General features: G+C 36.5%; 7 non-coding genes across 7 annotated transcripts; 4 read left to right on the top strand and 3 right to left on the bottom strand.

Annotated features, from left to right (window-relative positions):
• Window positions 1–11862: 11862 nt before the first annotated feature.
• TRNAS-GCU (transfer RNA serine (anticodon GCU)) lies at window positions 11863–11950 on the bottom strand. The gene has a single exon. It is a non-coding gene; the product is annotated as a tRNA-Ser (tRNA).
• A 3628-nt stretch (window positions 11951–15578) lies between these two features.
• TRNAS-UGA (transfer RNA serine (anticodon UGA)) lies at window positions 15579–15666 on the bottom strand. The gene has a single exon. It is a non-coding gene; the product is annotated as a tRNA-Ser (tRNA).
• An 822-nt stretch (window positions 15667–16488) lies between these two features.
• On the top strand, window positions 16489–16559 carry TRNAG-GCC (transfer RNA glycine (anticodon GCC)). Its single transcript has one exon. It is a non-coding gene; the product is annotated as a tRNA-Gly (tRNA).
• Window positions 16560–19044: 2485 nt separating this feature from the next.
• TRNAT-GGU (transfer RNA threonine (anticodon GGU)) lies at window positions 19045–19116 on the top strand. Its single transcript has one exon. It is a non-coding gene; the product is annotated as a tRNA-Thr (tRNA).
• A 509-nt stretch (window positions 19117–19625) lies between these two features.
• TRNAY-GUA (transfer RNA tyrosine (anticodon GUA)) lies at window positions 19626–19707 on the top strand. Its single transcript has one exon. It is a non-coding gene; the product is annotated as a tRNA-Tyr (tRNA).
• Window positions 19708–20065: 358 nt separating this feature from the next.
• TRNAD-GUC (transfer RNA aspartic acid (anticodon GUC)) lies at window positions 20066–20139 on the top strand. Its single transcript has one exon. It is a non-coding gene; the product is annotated as a tRNA-Asp (tRNA).
• A 2599-nt stretch (window positions 20140–22738) lies between these two features.
• Window positions 22739–22809, bottom strand: TRNAC-GCA (transfer RNA cysteine (anticodon GCA)). The gene has a single exon. It is a non-coding gene; the product is annotated as a tRNA-Cys (tRNA).
• Window positions 22810–27636: the final 4827 nt, after the last annotated feature.

Raw genomic sequence — 27636 nt, 5'->3', positions numbered from 1 at the left:
TGATATCTAATATGACATCCGATTTGTCAAAGGGATTGGATTGGTGACTTACCCATTCAGTGACTTTGGCACTGGACGTTCCAAAAACGGGTACTATCGGATCGGGTGAATTAGAGAATAGACAGAGGTCCGTTGGCATTTCAGCCTTTCTTCTCCTTTCAGGGCCTATCCGAAAGAGAATCCAGTACCTCTTGGTCCTGAATATCAGAATAGGACGAACGAACCGGCCTCCGCGGATATCTTTGCTTCGGAACAAAACCCTGCAATCAAATAGATTGTCCCAAGGGCGCCATATTCTAGGAGCCCAAGTTATGCTATTGAAAATTCGTTCCTCTAGCAGTTCCGGTTTGAGCATTCCGTTCCCTTTTTCAAACTCCACTTCTTTTCATATAGCAATCCCTGATCAAAGAGAGAACAATATCCATTTCAAAACATTTCTAACAGATTCCTTAGTTCGGACCGACGAAGTAATGTCACTCGACTATTATCAACCTGACTGCAATCTTTTTCTGTCGGTAAGGATTGCACCAGAGCACCTTCTACTTCTAATAGGCCATGAACTATAGATAGAGAAGAATCATTCTGAGCGAGTACATAAGAAGCGATCCACTTTTTTTCATCGGTTCCAGGGGAAGACCAAAGATCTTGCGCGGCAGGTCCGCCAGAAAAACTCAAAAGAGAAAGAAGTCTCGTTAATCTCTTCATGCTCGTTCCAAGTTCGAAGTACCTTTTGGCCAAAGAAAAACCCGCTTCCTGACACGATTGCCTCTTTATCTTTATATAGATAGATTCTATGGGGTTATTACTTAGTAAGTCTATTTTGTACAAGAGCCCCTCCTATCTGATAGAAAAGGGTCCCATGATCCCGAGCCGATCTTACCTTGGCTCGCAAACCCCAAGTTTGTCTATGAAGAGCTAATCTAATTGTATTTTTTTCTAGAATGGATTTCTTATGTGGAATACTAATGGATAGGGCTTCGTTGCTAAGTGCTACAAGATCTAGTGCACTGGAACTCGTGGTTATGGACCCGAATCCTTTAGTATGGAACATTGTCTTTTCCAAGTAAAAACCCCTAGTATATGAAAGAATGAAAAGGTGCTTTCGTTCTTGTGGAATAAGAAGCCCTCGTACCTTAATGAAAGGAAAATCGTAATTTTTCGTTAGGTATTTGACCAAATAGGATCGTCCAGTTCCTACAGAACCTATCACTAAAATACCCGATAGGGCTAAGCGGAACGAAAAGGGTTTTCCATGAGATGGTAAATGAAAACGATTAGTCCCACACGAGGTTTGGGAATAAGTGATTGTCTGATAATGAGCAAGGAATATACGTCTTTCTGCTAAAGAGGATCTATTAAACTCATAATTCATTAGATCCTTGTTATCAATGCCAACTAGGTATCATAAGTAAATGGATCCCGGTTGTTCAATCCTTTGATAACCAAGGTCATTCTTTGCTAAAGAGAAATGATCACTATGAGTCAGACTCAATAGAATTGGATCCATTCCAAATAGCGAGAATTAGGATTCTTGATCCCTCTCAATCTCTCTTTCAATTCGAGGATCCAGAGAGGTGTTTTCATAGTCATCTCCGAATATTTGCCATCTCGGAATATTTTCGATTTCATTTTTCTATGATATGTCTTTCTATATGAAAATTGGTTATTTACGATGTACGATGATCCCTGTTAAGCATCCATGGCTGAATGGTTAAAGCGCCCAACTCATAATTGGTAAATTTGCGGGTTCAATTCCTGCTGGATGCACACGAACGGGAACATTCCATAAGTCTATTGGAACTGGCTCTCTATCCATGGAATCTCATCCATCATCCATACATAACGAATTGGTATGGTATATTCATACCATAACATAAGAACAATAAGAACTCGAATTCTTATCGATACTGGAACTCAGAGCATAGGAGGGAAAGTCGATTTATGGATGGAATCAAATACGCAGTATTTACAGAAAAAAGTCTTCGTTTATTGGGAAAGAATCAATATACTTTTAATGTCGAATCGGGATTCACTAAGACAGAAATAAAGCATTGGGTCGAACTCTTCTTTGGTGTTAAGGTGGTAGCTGTGAATAGCCATCGACTACCTGGAAAAGGTAGAAGAATAGGACCTATTCTGGGCCATACAATGCATTACAGACGTATGATCATTACCCTTCAACCGGGTTATTCTATTCCACTTCTAGATAGAGAAAAAAACTAAAGGAGAATACTTAATAATACGGCGAAACATTTATACAAAACACCTATCCCGAGCACACGCAAGGGAACCGTAGACAGGCAAGTGAAATCCAATCCACGAAATAATTTGATCCATGGACGGCACCGTTGTGGTAAAGGTCGTAATTCCAGAGGAATCATTACCGCAAGGCATAGAGGGGGAGGTCATAAGCGCCTATACCGTAAAATAGATTTTCGACGGAATCAAAAAGACATATCTGGTAGAATCGTAACCATAGAATACGACCCTAATCGAAATGCATACATTTGTCTCATACACTATGGGGATGGTGAGAAGAGATATATTTTACATCCCAGAGGGGCTATAATTGGAGATACTATTGTTTCTGGTACAAAAGTTCCTATATCAATGGGAAATGCCCTACCTTTGAGTGCGGTTTGAACTATTGATTTACGTAATTGGAAGTAACCAATTAGGTTTACGACGAAACCTAGAAATCGATCACTGATCCAATTTGACTACCTCTACGGGATAGACCTCAACAGAAAACTGTTGAGTAACGGCAGCAAGTGATTGAGTTCAGTAGTTCCTCATAGAAAATTATTGGCTCTAGAGATATGGTAATATGGAGAAGACAAAATTGTTTGAAGCACGCACAGAACCGGAAGCGCCCCTTGTTTCAAAGAGAGGAGGACGGGTTATTCACATTTAATTTGATGGTCAGAGGCAAATTGAAAGCTAAGCAGTGGTAATTAAGACCCCCGGGGGAAAATAGGGATGTCTCCTACGTTACCCATAATATGTGGAAGTATCGACGTAATTTCATAGAGTCATTCGATCTGAATGCTACATGAAGAACATAAGCCAGATGACGGAACGCAGAGACCTAGGATGTAGAAGATCATAACATGAGCGATTCGGCAGATTTGGATTCCTTTCCTATATATCCACTCATGTGGTACTTCATCATATGATTCATATAAGATCCATCTGTCTAGAGATCGTCATATACATCTAGAAAGCCGTATGCTTTGGAAGAAGCTTGTACAGTTTGGGAAGGGGTTTTTTGAGAGAAAAGAAGAATCTACTTCAACCGATATGCCCTTAGGCACGGCCATGCATAACATAGAAATCACACGTGGAAGGGGTGGGCAATTAGCTAGAGCAGCAGGTGCTGTAGCGAAACTCATTGCAAAAGAGGGTAAATCGGCCACTTTAAGATTACCATCTGGGGAGGTCCGTTTAGTATCCCAAAACTGCTTAGCAACAGTCGGACAAGTGGGTAATGTTGGGGTGAACCAAAAAAGTTTGGGTAGAGCCGGATCTAAGTGTTGGCTAGGTAAACGCCCCGTAGTAAGAGGGGTAGTTATGAACCCTGTGGACCACCCCCATGGGGGCGGTGAAGGGAAAGCTCCCATTGGTAGAAAAAAACCCACAACCCCTTGGGGTTATCCTGCGCTTGGAAGAAGAACTAGGAAAAGGAAAAAATATAGCGATAGTTTTATTCTTCGTCGCCGTAAGTAAATACGTAACTAGGAATATGGAAAATTGCATTTTTGGAATTTGCAATAATGCGATGGGCGAACGACGGGAATTGAACCCGCGCATGGTGGATTCACAATCCACTGCCTTGATCCACTTGGCTACATCCGCCCCTTATCCAGCTAAAGGATTTTTTTCTTTTTTCCATTGATCATTATTCTATTTATTCTGACCTCCGTACTTCGATCGAGATATTGGACATAGAATGCCACTCTTTAAAAAGGAAAAAAGGAGTAATCAGCTGTGACACGAAAAAAAAACGAATCCTTTTGTAGCTCATCATTTATTGGCAAAGATAGAAAAGGTCAATATGAAGGAGGAGAAAGAAACAATAGTAACGTGGTCCCGGGCATCTAGCATTCTACCCACAATGGTTGGCCATACAATCGCGATTCATAATGGAAAGGAACATATACCTATTTACATAACAAATCCTATGGTAGGTCGCAAATTGGGGGAATTCGTGCCTACTCGGCATTTCACGAGTTATGAAAATGCAAGAAAGGATACTAAATCTCGTCGTTAACTGAATTCTGAATAGAAAGATTAAGAAGAAAAAAAGATTCAAAATAAAGACAGAAATACCCAATATCTTGCTAGAACAAGATATTGGGTATTTCTGTCTTCAAAAATTCTTATATGTTAGCAGAAAAACCTTATCCATTAATAGATGGAACTTCAACAGCAGCTAAGTCTAGAGGGAAGTTGTGAGCATTACGTTCGTGCATTACTTCCATACCAAGGTTAGCACGGTTGATGATATCAGCCCAAGTATTAATAACGCGACCTTGACTATCAACTACAGATTGGTTGAAATTGAAACCATTTAGGTTGAAAGCCATAGTACTAATACCTAAAGCAGTGAACCAGATTCCTACTACAGGCCAAGCAGCCAAGAAGAAGTGTAAAGAACGAGAGTTGTTGAAACTAGCATATTGGAAGATTAATCGGCCAAAATAACCATGAGCAGCCACAATATTATAAGTTTCTTCCTCTTGACCAAATTTGTAACCCTCATTAGCGGATTCATTTTCAGTAGTTTCCCTGATCAAACTAGAGGTTACCAAGGAACCATGCATAGCACTGAATAGGGAACCGCCGAATACACCAGCTACACCTAACATGTGGAATGGATGCATAAGGATGTTGTGCTCTGCCTGGAATACAATCATAAAGTTGAAAGTACCAGAGATTCCTAAAGGCATACCATCAGAAAAGCTTCCTTGACCAATAGGGTAAATCAAGAAAACAGCAGTAGCAGCTGCAACAGGAGCTGAATATGCAACAGCAATCCAAGGACGCATACCCAGACGGAAACTAAGTTCCCACTCACGACCCATATAACAAGCTACACCAAGTAAGAAGTGTAGAACAATTAGCTCATAAGGACCACCATTGTATAACCACTCATCAACAGATGCAGCTTCCCAAATTGGGTAAAAGTGCAATCCGATCGCCGCAGAAGTAGGGATAATAGCACCAGAGATAATATTGTTTCCATAAAGTAAAGAACCAGAAACAGGCTCACGAATACCATCAATATCTACTGGAGGGGCAGCGATGAAGGCGATAATAAATACAGAAGTTGCGGTCAATAAGGTAGGGATCATCAAAACACCGAACCATCCGATGTAAAGACGATTTTCAGTGCTAGTTATCCAGTTGCAGAAGCGACCCCACAGGCTTGTACTTTCGCGTCTCTCTAAAATTGCAGTCATGGTAAGATCTTGGTTTATTCAAATTGCAAGGACTCCCAAGCACACGTATTAACTAGAATATAGATAATAGAAGGCTTGTTATTTAACAGTATAACATAGACTATATACCAATGTCAACCAAGTCAGCCCAAAGATTAGCTATCCATATAACTAAATTAACCAAACCAATAATTTTGTATTTGTAAATGAAGTGAGTCAAAGTGAAAAACTTTGATGGGTCTTTTCTATATGGGTTGCCCGGGACTCGAACCCGGAACTAGTCGGATGGAGTAGATAATTCTTCCTTGTTACAATAGAGAAAAATCCCTCCCCAAATCGTGCTTGCATTTTTCATTGCACACGACTTTCCCTATGTAGAAATAGCCAATTTCTATTCCAAAGAGGAAGTTCTACTAATTTTTTTAATTAGTAAGTTGATTCACCTACTCTTTATTATAATAAAAAGAACATTTCAGAATGAAAAATAGAAAAGTTTTTTCTTGATCATTTATCAACCCTTTCCTGTTTCTTAATTTCGTCTAATGATTAATTAAGAGGGTTGACCAGGTCATTGATACGTATAATATCCAAATACCAAATAGCTCAGTGTGTGATCCACAGAAAGAAAAAAGAGTTGTTTTGGTGAACATCAAAGAAAAAACTTGCTCTTCTTCCATAAAAAATTCTTCTAAAAATGCCGAACCCAATCGTTGCATAAAAGTTCGTACCGTGCTTTTATGTTTACGAGCTAAAGTTCTAGCACATGAAAGTCGAAGTATATACTTTAGTCGATACAAAGTCCGTTTTTTCGAAGATCCACTATGATAATGAAAAAGATTTCTACATATCCGACCAAATCGATCAAGAATATCCCAATCTGATAAATCTGTCCAAATGGGTTTACTAATAGGATGCCCCGATCCAGTACAAAATTGAGCTTTTGATAAGTATCCTATGAGGAGAGTAGCGGGGACTATGGTATCGAATTTTTTCATTCGAGTATCTATTAGAAATGAATTCTCCAGCATTTGATTCCTTACTAACAAAGAACTTTTTTGTACACTTGAAAGGTACCCCATAAAATCGAAGCAAGAGTTTGCTAATTGGTTTATATGGATTCTTCGCGGCTGAGTCCAAAAACAGAAATAATATTGCCAGAAATTGATAAGGTAGCATTTCCATTTCTTCTTCAAAAAAAAAGTGCCTTTTGATGCAAGAATTGCCTTTCCTTGATATCGAACATAATGCATAAGAGGATCCATAAAGAACCATAGGGTTTTCCGAGAAAAACCAGGGTACATTATCCCAAAATGTTCCATCTTCCTAGAAAAGTGGATTCGTTCCAGAAAAGTTCCAGAAGATGCTAATGGTAAGCAAGAAGATTGTTTACGAAGAAACAACAAAAAAAATTCATATTCTGATACATAAGAGTTATATAGGAATTGAAATAGTCTTTTATTTTCTTTTTGAAAAAAAAAAATGGATTTCATTGAAGTAATAAAACTATTCCAATTCGAATAATAGTTGAGAAAGAATCGCAATAAATGCAAAGATGGAACATCTTGGATACGGTATTGAAGGAGTTGAACCAGGATTTCCAAATGGATAGGATAGGGTATTTCTATATGTGATAGATAATCCAAATGCAAAAATTTGTCTTCTAAAAAGGGAAATATTGAATGAATAGAGCGTAAATTCTGAAACTTTGGTATTTCTTTTTCTTTCAGACAAAAAAATTCCCGTAGCGAGAATGGGATTTCCACAACGATCGCAAACCCTTCAGATAGAATCTGAGAATAAAACTCAGAATAAAAATAATTTTTGTAATCCAATAATCGATCTTGGTTAGGATGATTAACCGAGTTATCCAAAAAATTCTGCTGATACATTCGAATAATTAAACGTTTCACAAGTAGTGAACTAAATTTCTTGTTATTACAACTAACAACTATTTCCACAGGTTCAGAACCATTTAATCCATAATGGTGGGCAAATGCATAAATATATTCCTGAAAGAGAAGTGGGTAGACAAAGTATTGTTGACGAGATTTATGTTTTTCTGAATACCCTTCGAATTTTTCCATTTGTATTTCTACTTGAATCAGAGAGAAGAAGCATTTCTCGGTTTATCGAATGATGATACATAGTGCAATATGGTCAGAACAGGGTGTTGCATTTTTAATACAAACCCTGGAAAGAAAGGGAGTCTAATCCACAGATCTTTTTCTGCTCCTTTTCTACCCAATTAGTTTATGTTTGTTCTAATTAAAAAAAAAGAACAGAACAAGTTTTTTATTTTTGCAGGCCAATCGCTCTTTTGACTTTGGAATACAGCCTCTTTATCAATATACTGCTTCTTTTACACATTCAATCCATAACATCCCTTATTCAATCCATAATCAAGAATAATTAGGATTTCTAAAAAAAAAAAGAAAAAATAAAGGGTCCACTCATAGGAAAACCCAACCTTTCCCCGCATCCGGCACTAATCTATTTTTAACGTCTAATTAGAGCGGGGAATCATTCCAATTAGGAAGTTCAGCTCGTTGCTTTTTATTTTACCAGAATTGGAGCCAGGCTCTATCCATTTATTCATTAGACCCAGAAAATCGTAATTTTGGATTCCATTCAAAAAAGATTGATTTTATTACGACATGCTATTTTTTCCATTCATTACCTTTGAGGATCAGTCGTGGTCTTCTAGACTCTACCAAGAGTCTGGACGAATTTGTTGTTTCATCCAAATGTGTAAAAGATCATAGTCGCACTTAAAAGCCGAGTACTCTACCATTGAGTTAGCAACCCAGATAAAAAAAGGATCTTAGATACGATCGAAATCCAAAAATCAATGGAATTACACCGCGCGCTTCTGTCAAAACATTGAACTAGCAAGACATCAAAAGATTTTTTTTATCGACCATGAAAAACACTCAAATGCCAAAACGAACAGGTCCGGTGAAATTCCACTAAAGTAAAGTTAAAAAAAGAGCGACCCTAATCACGATGGCCAAATTCTCCTTATTTTTAGCGATTTTTATTAACAAAAAATATATATTATAAAAAATATATATTATATTGTATGAGAATACATGCAAGAGGAACACCCTTATCATTTGAGCGAAGTGTAGGCGGAAAAATTGAATATGGAGTGAGGATAAAGAGACCCATCTATCTACAAATTCTATTTGTTCAATAGACCTTTGTCAATGGAAATACAATGGTAAGAAAACAAATTAGATAGAAAAAGTAAATAAAATAGGGGCTTATGTTGGATTGGCACGATATAATATAAATCCAAATAGGATTAAAAAAGAGGTAAATTGTGTCTAAATAATTAGACAACTAGGAATACTAATAATCTTCTCCTATCCTATTTTTTGATTCATTTAGTTCTTCAATTAACTCAAAGTTCTTTCTTTTTCTTTAAAGAATTCTGCCTTCCTTAAAATATCATAAACAGTTCTTGTTGGTTGAGCACCCTTTTCAAGGAAATAGAGAATAGCTGGAACATTTAAACAAGTTTGATTCTTTATCGGATCATAAAAACCTACTTTTTGAAGATCTCTTCCTTCTCTTCGAGATCGAACATCAATTGCAACGATTCGATAGACAGCTTATTGGGATAGATGTAGATAAACAACGCCCCCCCCTAGAAACGTATATGAGGTTTTCTCCTCATACGGCTCGAGAAAATGATTCGAATTTCTGTCGATAATAATAGAAATTAGACTATGACGTGCATTAATTTCCTTACAGAAAAAACAAATTTCATTTATACTCATGACTCAAGTGGGCTAATTTTGCCTGACAAACTTCGAAGGCAAAATCCTTCCAAAATTTTTGAGTCGTCTTTAAACTCTTTTCTTTGTCTCATTTCGAACGAATTGACTTTTATTCCTTATTCTAATCCAACTCTGTTGTTGAGACAATTGAAAATTGTGTTTACTTGTTCTGGAATCCTTTATCTTTGATTTGTGAAATCCTTGGGTTTAGACATTACTTCGGGAATTCCTATTTTTTTCTTTCAAAAGAGTAGCAACATACCCTTTTTTCTTATTTCCTTCGATAAAGCATTTATCTCTTCTATAGAAATCTAATAAGAGGGATTGATTCTGATATACTTTTATTGGACTTTCTTCTTATTTTAACCTTTCGATTTATTTCTATATTAAGGATAGACTGACAAAGTTGGCCTAATTTATTAGTTTTCACTAACCCTAGATTCTTTCCCTTGATAAAAAAAATTCTGTCCTCTCGAGCTCCATCGTGTACTATGTTACTTAAACCCAGCGCAAATTTGGTTCGGAACGAATAGAACAGGCTATGTCGAGCCAAGAGCATTTTCATTACTATGGAAAATGATGGATAGCAAAATCCACAATCGATCATGTCCTTCAAGTCGCACGTTGCTTTCTACCACATCGTTTTAAACGAAGTTTTACCATAACAAACATTCCTCTTTTCATTGCAAAGTGGTATAGAGAATTGATCCAATATGGATGGAATCATGAATAGTCATTGGTTTAGTTTTTTTATACTAATTAAAACTTGCTATCTATGGAGCAATATGGATAAAAGAAAGTAAGTATTTATCCGGGAAGCCTCCGCCAAGATCCAATTTATTTAAACCCATATTAAAATTCTATCATATGAATGAAACATAGTTTGAAAAAGACGACTAAACAAGTTTGCTTAAAACTTATTTATTCTTAAATTTCCACCCTCAACGGATGGCTCGAGATGATCAATCTTGAAGTGAGAAAAGAAGGATTGACTCTTCCTCAATAAATAAACTATCAACCTCCAAAAAAGTTTAATTAATTTAATTACTAGAATTAGAATTCTAGTAGTAATATATTTTTTCAGTACCAAAAACAATTAACTATAATAACTAAATAAACTATTCCAATGAAAAGATTGAAAGTTTTTGGTAGTTATAGAATTCTCGTACTTCTTCAACTCGAATACCAAAAGGAAGAAAAAAATATGACTAAGTGATTTTATAGTAGAGGCATATCCTGAATGTGCTTGATAGATCCCATTTTTTCATGAAAATAAAGATAGTCAATTTGACTGGACTTAAGACTTTATTATGTTTTCTGAGAAAGAATAAGATATCATTATTCTCTTTAATAAACTTTTGTCTCGTACGGAATACTATATGATTTCACCGTTTGTTTCATCAGAAACAATCTGGGACGGAAGGATTCGAACCTCCGAGTAACGGGACCAAAACCCGCTGCCTTACCACTTGGCCACGCCCCATTTCGGGTTTTATGCGACACTAATAAACACTAGTATGTTTATTTGTTATTCGTCAATACCATTTCAATTACATAAAAAAGGAGGGATATTCTCTTGCTAGTATTCTACACATGCGGATAATATAGAATCAAAAAAATGCATTGATCATTACATGGAATTCTATTAAGATATTATATGAAAGTCGAATTTATTCCACTCTCATTTGAGAGTGCGAATACAAGGAGGTATTTTGTGTTTGGGAAAGTCCGAAGAAAAAAGATTTTGAATCTGCCTTTTCCTTCTTTCCCTTAAAAAAATAACTCAAGAAAAATCCAATTATTTACTCTACAAGAATGAAATGCTTGTTATGCCTAATATACTTAGTTTAACCTGTATCTGTTTTAATTCTGTTCTTTATCCTACTAGTTTTTTCTTTGCCAAATTACCCGAAGCTTATGCTATTTTCAATCCAATCGTGGATATTATGCCTGTTATACCTCTATTCTTTTTTCTATTAGCCTTTGTTTGGCAAGCTGCTGTAAGTTTTCGATGAAATCTTTAGTACTCTGTATGCCAAATTGAATGATGTGTTCATTCCAAAAAAATTTTAAAATGGGTAAAAGCCGAGAAGTTTTATATTTTTATATTATGAACCTTCGATTCTAAAATTTAAATTCTTCTACATTGAATGGGTAGCTACAGCAATAAATTTGGATCAGCCTTTCTACTCCCCTGCACCTAGGTTGAGCAGGTACCTAAAGGTACCTACACAATACCTAACCACCTAACCCTATTTTTGCTATTGATAAGAGTGCTTATTATAAAAGAATTCTTGCAATTTTTTTCAAGAATTCTTTTTTGCATTTTTAGGTATAAAAAAAAACCATCCTAGTGGATCCGTGTGGTAAGGAAAAACTGGTAATCTATTCCTTAAAAAAAAATCTTGGAGATTATGTAATGCTTACTCTCAAACTTTTTGTTTATACAGTAGTGATATTCTTTGTTTCACTCTTTATCTTTGGATTCTTATCTAATGACCCAGGACGGAATCCTGGACGCGAGGAGTAAAAATTCAGTTTTTTTTTTTCTTATTGGATTTGTTTCGTACATTTATCTATGAGAAAATCCGGGGGTCAGAATTCTTTCCAATTCGAAAGTCCCAAATGATCCAAGGGAGCGGAAAGAGAGGGATTCGAACCCTCGGTACAAAAAAATTGTACAACGGATTAGCAATCCGCCGCTTTAGTCCACTCAGCCATCTCTCCACGTTCCAAAGCGAAAGGTTTCCGTGATATGATATAGGCAAGAAATAAGAAATAACGGTTGCAAAAAACCCCTTTTTTTTCTTTCAAAAGTCTATAAAAATTATATTGCCAATTCCATTTTAATTATATTCTTTTTTCTTAATGTTAATAAAAAAAGAAGAAAATTCTTGTTTTTTCTTTCTAAAAATCGATATTGGCCGAGAGACAATCAAATAGATTTTCTCTTTAGCGGGCATTTCCATATAGGACTTGTTATAATTATAATAAAACAAGCAGGTTATATAAAAAAAACGCTTTTTTTGTCGATTATTTATCAAGAAAGCAAAAAGGGTTCTTATCAAATCCACCATAAAATTGGAAAGAAGCATAAAGTAAGTAGACCTGACTCCTTTAATGATGCCTCTATCCGCTATTCTGATATATAAATTCGATGTAGATGAAATTGTATAAGCGAATTTTTTTTATTTCCTTAGACTTAGACCGCGCAAGACAAGAATTTTTCGCTATTTACGATTTCATATTCTTGTTACTAGATGTTCTATAGGAATAAGAAGAAATCGCAACTCCTTTGCGCTACACATAAAATTGGATTTCGAAGGTCCATTTTTTTTTTTCAGAATCCTCTATTATTTTAGTTCTTCCACCCATGCAATAGAGAGGGAATGGGAAAAGAAGGGTTACTTTTATTTGCATTTTTCCCTTAAAAGATAGACTTTGAAATAGGAGTCTTGGAATAATGCTGAATTCAAAGGTTTATTTCTTTCTATAGTATAAGAAAAACAATTTATTTCTATTTCTATAGTATAAGAAAAACAAATAAATAGTATAAGAAAAACAAATCGAATCAAATTCATGGATTTACCACGACCTCGGTTGTGACTGTGACTCCATAGATAAAAATGGGAAATTTCTCTCTTCGAGACCATTGAAAAAGGGCATTGAACGAGAAAGAAATCGTCCACAGATAATAAAACTATCATATGCCTTGGAAAGTGATATGAGGTGCTCGGAAATGGTTGAAGTAATTGAATAGGAGGATCACTATGACTATAGCCCTTGGTAGAATTCCTAAAGAAGAAAATGATCTATTTGATACTATGGATGACTGGTTACGAAGGGACCGTTTCGTTTTTGTAGGATGGTCTGGCCTATTGCTCTTTCCTTGTGCTTATTTCGCTTTAGGGGGTTGGTTTACAGGGACAACTTTTGTAACTTCTTGGTATACCCATGGATTGGCTAGTTCCTATTTGGAAGGTTGTAATTTCTTAACCGCAGCAGTTTCTACCCCTGCCAATAGTTTAGCACACTCTTTGTTGCTACTATGGGGGCCCGAAGCACAAGGAGATTTTACTCGTTGGTGTCAATTAGGCGGTCTATGGACTTTTGTAGCTCTCCACGGGGCTTTTGCACTAATAGGTTTCATGTTACGCCAATTTGAACTTGCTCGGTCTGTTCAATTGCGGCCTTATAATGCAATCTCATTCTCTGGTCCAATTGCTGTTTTTGTTTCTGTATTCCTTATTTATCCACTGGGGCAATCTGGTTGGTTCTTTGCGCCGAGTTTTGGCGTAGCAGCGATATTTCGATTCATCCTTTTCTTCCAAGGATTTCATAATTGGACGTTGAACCCATTTCATATGATGGGAGTTGCCGGAGTATTAGGTGCGGCTCTGCTATGCGCTATTCATGGAGCGACCGTAGAAAACACTCTATTTGAGGACGGTGATGGTGCAAATACCTTCCGTGCTTTTAACCCAACTCAAGCTGAAGAAACTTATTCAATGGTCACTGCTAACCGCTTTTGGTCCCAAATCTTTGGTGTTGCTTTTTCCAATAAACGTTGGTTACATTTCTTTATGCTATTTGTACCCGTCACCGGTTTATGGATGAGTGCTATTGGCGTAGTTGGCTTGGCTCTGAACTTACGTGCCTATGACTTTGTTTCCCAGGAAATCCGTGCAGCGGAAGATCCTGAATTTGAGACTTTCTACACCAAAAATATTCTTTTAAACGAGGGTATTCGTGCGTGGATGGCAGCTCAGGATCAGCCTCATGAAAATCTTATATTCCCTGAGGAGGTTCTACCACGTGGAAACGCTCTTTAATGGAACTTTCGTTTTAGCTGGTCGTGACCAAGAAACCACCGGCTTTGCTTGGTGGGCTGGGAATGCCAGACTTATCAATTTGTCCGGTAAACTGCTTGGAGCTCATGTAGCTCATGCCGGATTAATCGTATTCTGGGCCGGAGCAATGAACCTATTTGAAGTGGCCCATTTCGTACCAGAAAAGCCCATGTATGAACAAGGGTTGATTTTACTTCCACACTTAGCTACTCTAGGTTGGGGAGTAGGGCCAGGGGGGGAAGTTCTAGATACTTTTCCGTACTTTGTATCTGGCGTACTTCACCTAATTTCCTCCGCAGTCTTAGGCTTCGGTGGCATTTATCACGCGCTTCTGGGACCCGAGACTCTTGAGGAATCTTTTCCATTCTTTGGTTATGTCTGGAAAGATAGAAATAAAATGACTACAATTTTGGGGTATTCACTTAATTTTGTTAGGTCTAGGTGCTTTTCTTCTAGTACTCAAGGCTCTTTATTTTGGCGGTGTATATGATACCTGGGCCCCTGGGGGGGAGATGTAAGAAAAATTACCAATTTGACCCTTAGTCCCAGTGTTATATTTGGTTATTTACTAAAATCTCCTTTTGGTGGAGAAGGGTGGATTGTTAGTGTAGATGATTTAGAAGATATAATTGGTGGGCATGTATGGTTGGGTTTTATTTGTGTATTTGGCGGAATTTGGCATATTTTAACCAAACCCTTCGCATGGGCTCGCCGTGCATTTGTATGGTCTGGAGAAGCTTACTTGTCTTATAGTTTAGCTGCTTTATCTGTCTTTGGTTTTATCGCTTGTTGTTTTGTATGGTTCAATAATACAGCTTATCCGAGTGAGTTTTATGGACCCACCGGGCCAGAAGCTTCTCAAGCTCAAGCATTTACTTTTCTAGTTAGAGACCAGCGTCTTGGAGCTAATGTGGGATCCGCTCAAGGACCCACCAGGTTTAGGTAAATATCTAATGCGTTCCCCAACTGGGGAGGTTATCTTTGGAGGGGAAACTATGCGTTTTTGGGACCTTCGTGCTCCATGGTTAGAACCTCTAAGGGGCCCCAACGGTTTGGACTTGAGTAGGTTGAAAAAAGACATACAACCTTGGCAAGAACGACGCTCAGCAGAATATATGACCCACGCTCCTTTAGGCTCTTTAAATTCCGTGGGTGGCGTAGCTACCGAGATCAATGCAGTTAATTATGTCTCTCCTAGAAGTTGGTTATCAACTTCTCATTTTGTTCTAGGATTCTTCTTTTTTGTGGGCCATTTATGGCATGCAGGAAGAGCCCGAGCTGCTGCAGCAGGTTTTGAAAAGGGAATCGATCGTGATTTGGAACCTGTTCTTTACATGAACCCTCTTAACTAAGATTTTCTTATTTATACCTGTTCTACTTTTTTTCTGTTCTGGCTCGGTTATTCCATCTAGCCGAGCCATTCATTCCTTTTTATGAAAGAAAGATAAGGGACAGAAAAAAAAAATAAATAAAAATGAAAGAAACAAACGTATTCAATAAGCAAAAGGAGAGAGAGGGATTCGAACCCTCGATAGTTCCTAGAACTATACCGGTTTTCAAGACCGGAGCTATCAACCACTCAGCCATCTCTCCACAGCCTAATCCTTATTTTACTCCTACAAATAGAACATAGCCATATAAAAAATAAAAAGATTTATTAGCCTCTAGAAAGATATCAGATACAAGTTCCTTTTCGATATATCTCTGTATACTGTATACACGGATACAGGATCCGCTATACCCGCTTGTGAAATAAAGAGTAAATAATCTCTTCTCACCCCATATCCAAATAAAAAAGCGGTTTAAGTAATAAATTTGAATAAAGAGAAGAATCAATGGATTCATGATTAAACCCCTCCTACTTCTTGTATTTTTTTACAATTTTGGTTTAAGTGAGGGATCAAATATGTAGTCAACTTTATTTGATGGTAGCTTGGAGGATTAGAAATATGACTATTGCTTTCCAATTAGCTGTTTTTGCATTAATTGCGACTTCCTCAGTCTTAGTAATTAGTGTACCCCTTGTATTTGCTTCTCCTGATGGTTGGTCAAATAATAAAAATGTTGTATTTTCCGGTACATCATTATGGATTGGACTAGTCTTTCTCGTAGCTATTCTGAATTCTCTCATTTCTTAAATGAAATTTGGTTAATATTTATTAACCCCATAAAAAAGAAATAATAAAGGCCATTTCTTCTAAAAAATTAGAATAGTGAGACGTATTAAAACGCAATTTGCGTTCCGAATTGCTAGCTCTTCTCTTTCAGTATTATGAAATTCCATTCCCATTAGAATATTCATTGACAGATAATAAAAAAAGGAAAACTCTAATATAATAGAAAATGAAATGAAACGGTCGACCCAGACATAGAAGGTCGACCCAGGCGGATATACGCTATAAAATATATACCGTAGCGAGCGTAGTTCAATGGTAAAATATCTCCTTGCCAAGGAGAAGATACGGGTTCGATTCCCGCCGCTCGCCCGCTTAATTTATCAAAGTACTATGATAAAAAGTTTAGTCTAGTTAACTGTTTAACTACTTATATTAAATTAAGTATTAATTAGGTGTTAGTCTAGTGCCGTATCCCTTACTATCTTACCCTTCCTTTGCATCCCACTCAAAAAAAGAGGGCGCTCCAGAGGCAGAAATAGAACTCGCCAACAGAGCTCCAAAAATTGGGTATTAACTGAGACAAACAACGGGCAAACTTTTTTTAAAGGGAAGGGAGAGGTAGACTGTCCCTTTCGTTTCATTTTTATTTTCTGCAGGGTAGGGAGAGGCCTTGCGCCTTCTTTTTTTGAAGGCAAGTGACTTCGCAAACTGCTCAATTTTGCCCTCTAGGGCCGGGAACTAATGAATAAAAAAGGGTTGGATACGCCCCTCTACCATACATATCTAGAGAAATAGAATAGTCCTTTTATACAGACTGCTAAGTGCGGAGACGGGAATCGAACCCGTGACCTCAAGGTTATGAGCCTCGTGAGCTACCAAACTGCTCTACTCCGCTCTGGAGTACCAGAAACTGGTGGACAAAAAAGGCTTGAATACAAGCCTCTAACATGTCTAGACAAATAGAATACTCCTTTTATACAGAATGGAGCGGGTAGCGGGAATCGAACCCGCATCGTTAGCTTGGAAGGCTAGGGGTTATAGTCGACGTTGGTTGATTATTTTTAACGTCTCTAATTCAAAACCGAACATGAAATTTTGATTTCATTCGGCTCCTTTATGGATATTCTCACCACTTAACATCTATGTCAGCTTTTCTATTTGAATGGAACCAAAGCTCTCCGCTTTCTAGATGATCCTTATAGAGTAGGAGATAGAAATTCTATCTAAATTCATCTAATCTACTTACTTCGTTCCCTAATTTCATTCAAGAGATCCTGAGGAAAAGAATTGGGTTTCCACCGAGCTGAAACAATATGCGGATGGTTCTAGTAAACCAAAACTATCGTTTTTTAGCTATTTGGCTTCCTTATTCCTTATTTTAAGAAGATTTAGTTACGATTGGAAATCAACTTTTTTGTATCTTCATCCATAGATCCTTTACTCATATTTTCAAAATTGGAATACTTAATCCAATGCAAAATTATGCTTCGCGACTCTGTACTCATAATCCTATTTTTATTTTGGATGCAATTTAAATTAGTCTTTGGATACAAATCGCCAGAATGTATATTCTTCCTCAATATGCTATTGAGAGGAAAAGGATTTAATCCTTTATAAGAACTAAAGTTTTCATCGGAATATAAAAATAAAAAACTTAAGGATGCCTTAAGTATATCATTTCAAATTCAGTTATTAATAGAACGAATCACACTTTTACCACTAAACTATACCCGCTACATTGTAGATTATGGTATAAATGGTACCCTTTGTCAAGGATAGCCATTTGACAAGAAGGCTAATTCCCCCTTATTGAATCAGATGGAGAAGGTTCATGACACTGAGCCGTTGGTACTTCTACTTCGATCGCTCGCCTTTACTTTAGGATTTAGATAGCCCCTCTGGTCTGTAAAAAAAATCTTTTCTTACCATGCTAATAGCGCCTGAACCAAATGTATTTATTTTGATTAGGATCCTATTCTACGGTTACGACTACAATAATAATTATTTACTTTGCAAGGACGTAAGTGTGTCAGACTGCTAAATTGTTTTATTATTCCTACAATATAAACTAGGGGATATAGGGGGTAACACTGTCCCTATAAATTCCTTTTTTCCTTTTCTTTTTTGTCCAGAATTGAACAAAAAAGAAATTATGGAAGATGTTTTCTTCCCCCATTAAGTCCGAGCCATAGAGTAAGAGTGAGATGAGTTTTCCAAATTCATCATAGACTTTCCCTATGGCTTGATAGAAGTAAGCAGCAAAGAGTCGTAACTTAAAGAAAAAAACGGACAGGGCCGACAGATTTACCTGATGTAAAGAAGATCCTAAAAAGTCTCTGATTAGTCGACTCTCTCCATTTAACACTTTCCTCTCTCTCCTTTTTTCCACTGACTCAATTCTAGTTTATTAGATTCTTGTTTAAAAGAATGCAAAAAGTTCAATAGAACTAAGAACACATAAAAAATAGCATAGAGGATCAAGGCCATTACCAAAAGTTCCTCCCAAGGATCCTATATCCTATTGGGTATCTGTTCCCCGCCTTTTCCCGCTAGGATCGGAAATCTTATATTTTCCATATCCATATACCGTTGAATCCTTGGGGTTCCAGAATCCGCCTATTTTACTAGTCTTCGGAAACGGAAAACCCTGAACCAAGAAGAGTTGGATATGTTATGTAGGGTATGTTTTTTTTTATTAATTTTATTTTGAGCTCTCAAGATATCGATATATACATATACAATCTCTACATAATGTCTCTCTCTCTATCTCTATATATTATATATATAATATGTACATTATGCAGTAGACCCATAATGGGAAATCCAAGTGGCTAATTTTTGAATTAAATAAAAAGCCCTTTTAACTCAGTGGTAGAGTAATGCCATGGTAAGGCATAAGTCATCGGTTCAAATCCGATAAAGGGCTTTTTAAATTAGTGGTAGAGTAATCTCGTGCTAAGACGTAAGTCGTTGGTTCGAATCTGATAGAGTACTTTTCTACTAAATTGATTCACTTTTTTTCTTTGTTTTTGAAACTTTCTCTATATTTTTAGAGAATTTTATGACTTAGTGCGGGATGGATGCATTTTTGGTATGAACACTAAATGAAGCACGGAGAATTAATCTATAACGATCAACTAAAAAAAATCCTAGATGAAAACATAACAGAAAAGTTGGAAAAACTCTTTGCTTTGGATCTATTTATACTTTTCGAGTATATTGACAATTCCAAAAAACTGCTCATACTATGATTATAGTATAATCACGAGCGGTTGTATATGGCCCTATCGTCTAGTGATGCCCCTATCGTCTAGTGGTTCAGGACATCTCTCTTTCAAGGAGGCAGCGGGGATTCGACTTCCCCTGGGGGTAGGGAGTATTTTATGAAAGGAGGTTAATCATAGATTAGCAAAAACCCTAGAATAAATTCTTCCTGGGTCGATGCCCGAGTGGTTAATGGGGACGGACTGTAAATTCGTTGACAATGTCTACGCTGGTTCAAATCCAGCTCGGCCCAAACCAAAAATCTAGGGCTTCGTGAGTATGAACTAAATCCTTTTGTTTTTCTTCCATAAAATAAAATGTCTGATCTATAGAAATAAAAGATAAAGAAAAAAGGGAAATTTTTTTTTCTAATCCATATCTCTCTCATTCCTTTCTTACAAACAAAAGAGTTTTTCTTATTGAAGGCTGGATTATTATCCATTTTTAGTGATAAAAAATCACGACATACTAGTTATGTCACTCTCACTATACCCACGTATAATATAATATGTGGGTATGTAGTATATGATTCGTCTATTTCTTAGAGTACGAAAGACGAATCGAATCTTCTTATGGTTCTATTTAAGAATGGGTATGCCATACACCCCGCGGGGATTGTAGTTCAATTGGTCAGAGCACCGCCCTGTCAAGGCGGAAGCTGCGGGTTCGAGCCCCGTCAGTCCCGAACTAGGGTTCAATGAATGGAGAAATTGATATTTCCTTTTTCCATGAAAAAAAGGGGCAGGGAGCAAGATCAAATACCCACAGGGCACCCTTACTTCACTTTTTTATTTTGCATCTCTCATTAAAGAGGGAGGGAGGGCATATAGGAATTTTTTTTTCACTACTCCCAATCGATAAAGAAAGACACACATACGATATGTGGATTAGTAGAATTTAGGATATTATATTACTCTATCTTTCTTTATGATGATACCATCCTCATCTTAATTTCCTATTCCACTCTTATGGAATAGAGTACCGGTATTTTACCGGAATCCATACATAAATCGTATTCCCTTTTTATTTCAGACCTCTTTTCCCCATCTCACTTCTACTGCTTATTTGGATGTCTATGTGACCCATAGAAAGTGAAAGTTGGTCATATAATACATACATAATTGTATGTATAACTATAAGAAAAAGGAAGGGAAATTGTATAAGATTAAGAAAGTATAAGATTAAGAAAGCTCGTGGGTTAGAGATATAGAAAAGAAAAAGTAGAAAAGGATTAAAAAAGAGGGAATTCCTAATCCAATCAAAAAACCCATTTTGGTCTTAGTGTGGATAGAGGATCTTCCTATGTTATACTATATAACTCTCATCCGTGAAATATAACTCTCATCCATGAATTGATTTGATAGATCCGATATTCATAATATTGAATTGATTCAGTATTATCAGAATGCAAGCCCTACCCTTGAATTTACAAGATACCCCTTTTTCCTCTCCATGGGATTACATCCCGAGTTATTGTGAAAATAAAAAATAAAGAGGTTATGGAAGTCAATATTCTCGCATTTATTGCTACTGCACTGTTCATTCTAGTTCCTACTTCTTTTTTACTTATTATTTATGTAAAAACAGTCAGCCAAAATAATTAATTGGAATTCCAATTAATCATTGAAGAAATTAAAAAGGGATTAAATAAAAAAAATCCAAGTCTTAAATGAAAGGATCTGGTTGGAATCTTAAAGTGTGGTAGAAAGAACTACATATAGTTTTTTCTACGACACTTTAGATTCTTTCTATTATATTATCTTTGAATCTACATAGAATAGATTAGTAGATTGAAATAGTTAAGTAGTCTAATTCAATTTCTTTTTTCATTGCATCCACTTAATTTCAATCAGGTCAAAATAAAAAAATCTAAGACAATTCTTGACCAAAGAATCCATGGAAGGAAAGAAAAATAATATGAAGAATAGACTATAGTAAAAAGTAAAAGGAAATGGAAAATGTGTGATATGCCGTGAATAGTTCCGTGGAAGAAAGTCTAATTTTCTTATGTATAGAACTTTTTTTAACCATTCGTCATTTCTAGTAGAAATTCTGAATTGGTATAATGGCTCTTTCTTACATTACAACTTACAATACAAGAGTTTCTTACAGGAGTGAAACAAAACTAAAGAAAAAGATTAAAGAATAACGTTTGACAAAATGATTAATGCAAAATGATCCATTAAAGAAAAGAATTGATACAACAATTTGATTACTTAATCAATTAGTAGTATCCCTAGAGTCCACTCCTTCCCCATACTACTAGTGAAAGAGAAAATGTAAAGACTACCATTAAAGCAGCCCAAGCGAGACTTACTATATCCATCTAAATTATGTCTCCTATTTCTATGAAGGGATTATTCTACTATTGATCAATAATCATAGTGGAATCAAGGGTACAGAGTCAAAAAGGGATTCCGCCCTAAGGCCATGGATCAATCAGTTCAAGGAATTTACTCCTAACAAATTCTTATAGGAATTCTGGTAGAATTAGAGAGCATTAAAAATACGAGATACTATAGCCCTTTTTTCCTTAAAAAAGAAAGAGTACGGGAATGATGTCCTGAATAGAAGAAGCGGGAATAGGAAGATTTTTTATTCCTTTTGTTACTCTTTTTTTTTTTTTTAAGCAAAGGACGCCCGAATATACCATAAAATTATCGATAGATAAATATTTATTGGATACCTACCTTACCTAATGTTTATTTTTGACCTAAACCCTGCAGCCTTGCTTTGTATCATTCTATGAAAGAATGAAGAGATTTTATCCATAATACAACTCCTAAATTGATTTTTGATCGACCTATTTAATCTGATTCTCGTTAGAATTAAGTAGTCCTTACTTTAGTGTATGTAGGTAACATAAGATGTACGATAAAAAAATGTATAATAATTAGTAAGTCTTGATATTCTTTCGTGGAGTCCCTTCTTGAATCTTAGATTGAAAAAAAAAAAGAATGCCCCTTAGGGACCTTTCTTTGGATACCAAGATTTCTGACATCTTATCCTCGTATTTTAAAATTATCAAATCGAATCTCAATTAAGAACCAATTCAAATTCATATAATAAAAGAATAAGGAAACACTACCTCACCCCTATTGATAACCATTTTGGCCACTACCGTCAAAACAAACCCTAACCCTAGTTTGAGGATAGAACTATGGTATGGTTTCTCTAAACCCAGTATCGGCAGGCCCAGTTACTCTCTTGCCCGAACTTATGCGAAGTAAAAATTTATCGAATTCGATCAGCACTATAAAAAAAACCTAAGTATTTTATTGATCAGGCGGCACCCAGATTTGAACTGGGGATAAAGGATTTGCAGTCCCCTGCCTTACCGCTTGGCCATGCCGCCAAAAAATCCGATCAAAAATCTAGAAAACAGCAAGTATTCATCCACGTTTTCTTACGAAAAGCCCCTTTTATTTTGAATATAATTCTACTTACTTTTTTCCAATCTTTTTCAAAAAATCTATTCCTGCTTTTTTTGATCCAGTTTCTATTATTCTCCTCGATAGATTCTATCTTAAAACATACATTGTTAACACAATAAAACTTCCCATTTCTTTCTATTGAGATGAAAAAGAAGAAAAAGTGGATTTCTATTCACAGGCTGCAAAATTCAGAATAAATTGGAACCGTTAACTAGAATTCTCTTTTTTTTATTGCAGTAGTGAACTACTCTTAAATCGGTATTATCTCCCCCCCCTTCAATGGCATAATAAAATATTATGGCTTTATGCTTAATCCGTGTATAGGTAAACTTTAGGTCCGAACAGCATTATTATCCAAAGATCCCCTTTATGTACATATCTCTATGGGGAATCATGCTTTAATTTTTCAAAGTATTAAATTAAATATCTTGAATAAAAAAAGGAAATTTGCTCTGATATAGAGTATAACCTGACTATCTTGGCGTACCCAAGTGAAATTACGATAAAAGAAAAGCATGGATATGGGGAGAGGTGGATAACTAGATTGGCATGTACTTAAAAAAGGGACTTACTTTATTTTAGAATTCCACAATGAAATACTGAATTTTCTAGCAATTATACTACTCCGATCCGAAATAAAAAAGAACCCTCAAATTATTTTGAGAAATTAAAGTAAGCACGCTATTCTAAATCGAAGTAAAGTCAAACTTTCTAGTATATTATATTACGGCTTTATTACATTCATAGAAAGGAGATAAAATGAGAAATCTTTGCCATCCAATCTGATTAGAATATCATAACATAAAGTATAAGTGGCAGAATTTTTTTTGTAGGAATGTTTTATCAATTCATTTTCATTTCATTTGTACCCCTGGCAAACTCGAACTTTCGTCCAAATGGTCTCTATTCATATGTATGAAATACATATATGAAATACGTATGTGGAGTTCCCTAGAATTTCATGTGATTCAGTAAACAGAATATAGATTCCATGATTGCTAGATCGATCCATAGGGATTGATGAAGAGTGAGCTGATAATGGAATTTTTCTTTGATAAACAGGAAACTTAAGATTAAGATGCTCCGGAATGGAAACGAGGGAATGTCCACAATACCCGGATTTAGTCAGATCCAATTCGAGGGATTTTGTAGGTTCATTAATCAAGCCTTGGCAGAAGAACTTGACAAGTTTCCAACAATTAAAGATCCAGATCACGAAATTGCATTTCAATTATTTGCGAAAGGATATCAACTGCTAGAACCCTCGATAAAAGAAAGAGATGCTGTGTATGAATCACTCACCTATTCTTCCGAATTATATGTATCTGCGAGATTAATTTTTGGTTTCGATGTGCAAAAGCAAACCATTTCTATCGGAAACATTCCTATAATGAATTCCTTAGGAACCTTTATTATAAATGGAATATACCGAATTGTGATCAATCAAATATTGCTAAGTCCTGGTATTTACTACCGCTCGGAATTAGATCATAAGGGAATTTCTATCTACACTGGCACTATAATATCAGATTGGGGGGGGAGATCGGAATTAGCAATTGATAAAAAAGAAAGGATATGGGCTCGCGTGAGTAGAAAACAAAAGATATCTATTCTAGTTCTATCATCAGCTATGGGTTCGAATCTAAGAGAAATTCTGGATAATGTTTCCTACCCTGAAATTTTCTTGTCTTTCCCGAATGCTAAAGAGAAGAAGAGGATTGAGTCAAAAGAAAAAGCTATTTTGGAGTTTTATCAACAATTTGCTTGTGTAGGTGGGGACCTGGTATTTTCGGAGTCCTTATGCGAGGAATTACAAAAGAAATTTTTTCAACAAAAATGTGAATTAGGAAGGATTGGTCGACGAAATATGAATCGGAGACTTAATCTTGATATTCCTCAGAACAATACATTCTTGTTACCACGAGATGTATTGGCCGCTACGGATCATTTGATTGGAATGAAATTTGGAACGGGTATACTTGACGATGACGATATGAATCACTTGAAAAATAAACGTATTCGTTCGGTTGCGGATCTGTTACAAGATCAATTCGGATTGGCTCTTGGTCGTTTACAACATGCAGTTCAAAAAACTATTCGTAGAGTATTCATACGTCAATCGAAACCGACTCCCCAAACTTTGGTAACTCCAACTTCAACTTCAATTTTATTAATAACTACTTATGAGACCTTTTTTGGCACATACCCGTTATCTCAAGTTTTTGATCAAACGAATCCATTGACACAAACTGTTCATGGGCGAAAAGTGAGTTGTTTAGGTCCTGGAGGGTTGACGGGGAGAACCGCAAGTTTTCGGAGCCGAGATATTCATCCGAGTCACTATGGGCGTATTTGTCCAATTGACACGTCTGAAGGAATCAATGTTGGACTTACTGGATCCTTAACAATTCATGCGAGAATTGATCACTTGTGGGGATCCATAGAGAGTCCGTTTTATGAAATATCTGCTGAGAAAGCAAAAGAAAAAAAAGAGAGACAGGTGGTTTATCTATCACCAAATAGAGATGAATATTATATGATAGCAGCAGGAAATTCTTTGTCCTTGAATCAAGGTATTCAGGAAGAACAGGTTGTTCCGGCTAGATACCGTCAAGAATTCTTGACTATTGCATGGGAACAGATTCATGTTAGAAGTATTTTTCCTTTCCAATATTTTTCTATTGGGGGTTCTCTCATTCCTTTTATTGAGCACAATGATGCGAATCGGGCTTTAATGAGTTCTAATATGCAGCGCCAAGCAGTTCCGCTTTCTCGGTCCGAGAAATGCATTGTTGGAACTGGATTGGAACGCCAAACAGCTCTAGATTCGAGGGTTTCCATTATAGCCGAACGCGAGGGAAAGATCATTTCTACTGATAGTCATAAGATACTTTTATCAAGTAGTGGGAAGACTATAAGTATTCCTTTAGTTAACCACCGTCGCTCTAACAAAAATACTTGTATGCACCAAAAACCCCGGGTTCCACGGGGTAAATCCATTAAAAAAGGACAAATTTTAGCAGAAGGAGCTGCTACAATTGGGGGCGAACTTGCTTTAGGAAAAAACGTATTAGTAGCTTATATGCCATGGGAAGGTTACAATTTTGAAGACGCAGTACTAATTAGCGAACGTTTGGTATATGAAGATATTTATACCTCTTTTCACATCCGGAAATATGAAATTCAGACGGATACGACAAGCCAGGGCTCCGCTGAAAAAATCACTAAAGAAATACCACATCTAGAAGAACATTTACTCCGCAATTTGGACAGAAATGGAGTTGTTAGGTTGGGATCCTGGGTAGAAACTGGTGATATTTTAGTAGGTAAATTAACGCCTCAGATAGCGAGCGAATCATCTTATATCGCGGAAGCTGGATTATTACGGGCCATATTTGGCCTTGAGGTTTCCACTTCAAAAGAAACTTCTCTGAAATTACCTATAGGTGGAAGAGGGCGCGTTATCGATGTGAAATGGATCCAAAGGGACCCGCTCGACATAATGGTTCGTGTATATATTTTACAGAAACGTGAAATCAAAGTTGGGGATAAAGTAGCCGGAAGACATGGGAATAAAGGGATCATTTCCAAAATTTTGCCTAGGCAAGATATGCCCTATTTGCAAGATGGAACACCCGTTGATATGGTCTTCAATCCCTTAGGAGTACCCTCCCGAATGAATGTGGGACAAATATTTGAAAGCTCGCTCGGATTAGCGGGGGATCTGCTAAAGAAACATTATAGAATAGCACCCTTTGATGAGAGATATGAGCAAGAGGCTTCAAGAAAACTTGTGTTTTCAGAATTATATGAAGCCAGTAAAGAAACAAAAAATCCATGGGTATTTGAACCCGAGTACCCGGGAAAAAGCAGAATATTTGATGGAAGAACAGGCGACCCCTTTGAGCAACCTGTTCTAATAGGGAAGTCCTATATCTTAAAATTAATTCATCAAGTTGATGAGAAAATTCATGGGCGTTCTACTGGGCCCTACTCACTTGTTACACAACAACCGGTTAGAGGAAGAGCCAAGCAAGGGGGACAACGAGTAGGAGAAATGGAAGTTTGGGCTTTAGAAGGATTTGGTGTTGCTCATATTTTACAAGAGATACTTACTTATAAATCTGACCATCTTATAGCTCGCCAAGAAATACTTAATGCTACGATCTGGGGAAAAAGAATACCTAATCATGAGGATCCTCCAGAATCTTTTCGAGTGCTCGTTCGAGAACTACGATCTTTGGCTCTAGAACTGAATCATTTCCTTGTATCTGAAAAGAACTTCCAGGTTAATAGGGAGGAAGTTTGATCGGAATAAATATAAATTCTTTTCTTATTTCTATTTTATGATTGACCAATATAAACATCAACAACTTCAAATTGGACTCGTTTCCCCTCAACAAATAAAGGCTTGGGCTAACAAAAACCTACCTAATGGAGAAGTCGTTGGCGAAGTCACAAGGCCCTCTACTTTTCATTATAAAACCGATAAACCAGAAAAAGATGGATTGTTTTGCGAAAGAATCTTTGGACCCATAAAAAGCGGGATTTGCGCTTGTGGCAATTCTCGAGCGAGCGGAGCTGAAAACGAAGACGAAAGATTTTGCCAAAAATGCGGGGTCGAATTTGTGGATTCTCGGATACGAAGATATCAAATGGGATACATCAAACTCGCATGTCCCGTGACTCATGTGTGGTATTTGAAAGGTCTTCCTAGTTATATCGCGAATCTTTTAGATAAACCTCTT

This window comes from Triticum urartu, unplaced genomic scaffold (genome assembly GCF_056163025.1).
Source record: "Triticum urartu cultivar PI428250 unplaced genomic scaffold, HENAU_Tu73 scaffold2, whole genome shotgun sequence".
NCBI lineage: Eukaryota > Viridiplantae > Streptophyta > Magnoliopsida > Poales > Poaceae > Triticum > Triticum urartu.
The sequence above is the reverse complement of the archived record's forward strand: the minus strand, read 5'-3'. Positions and strand labels throughout refer to the sequence as shown.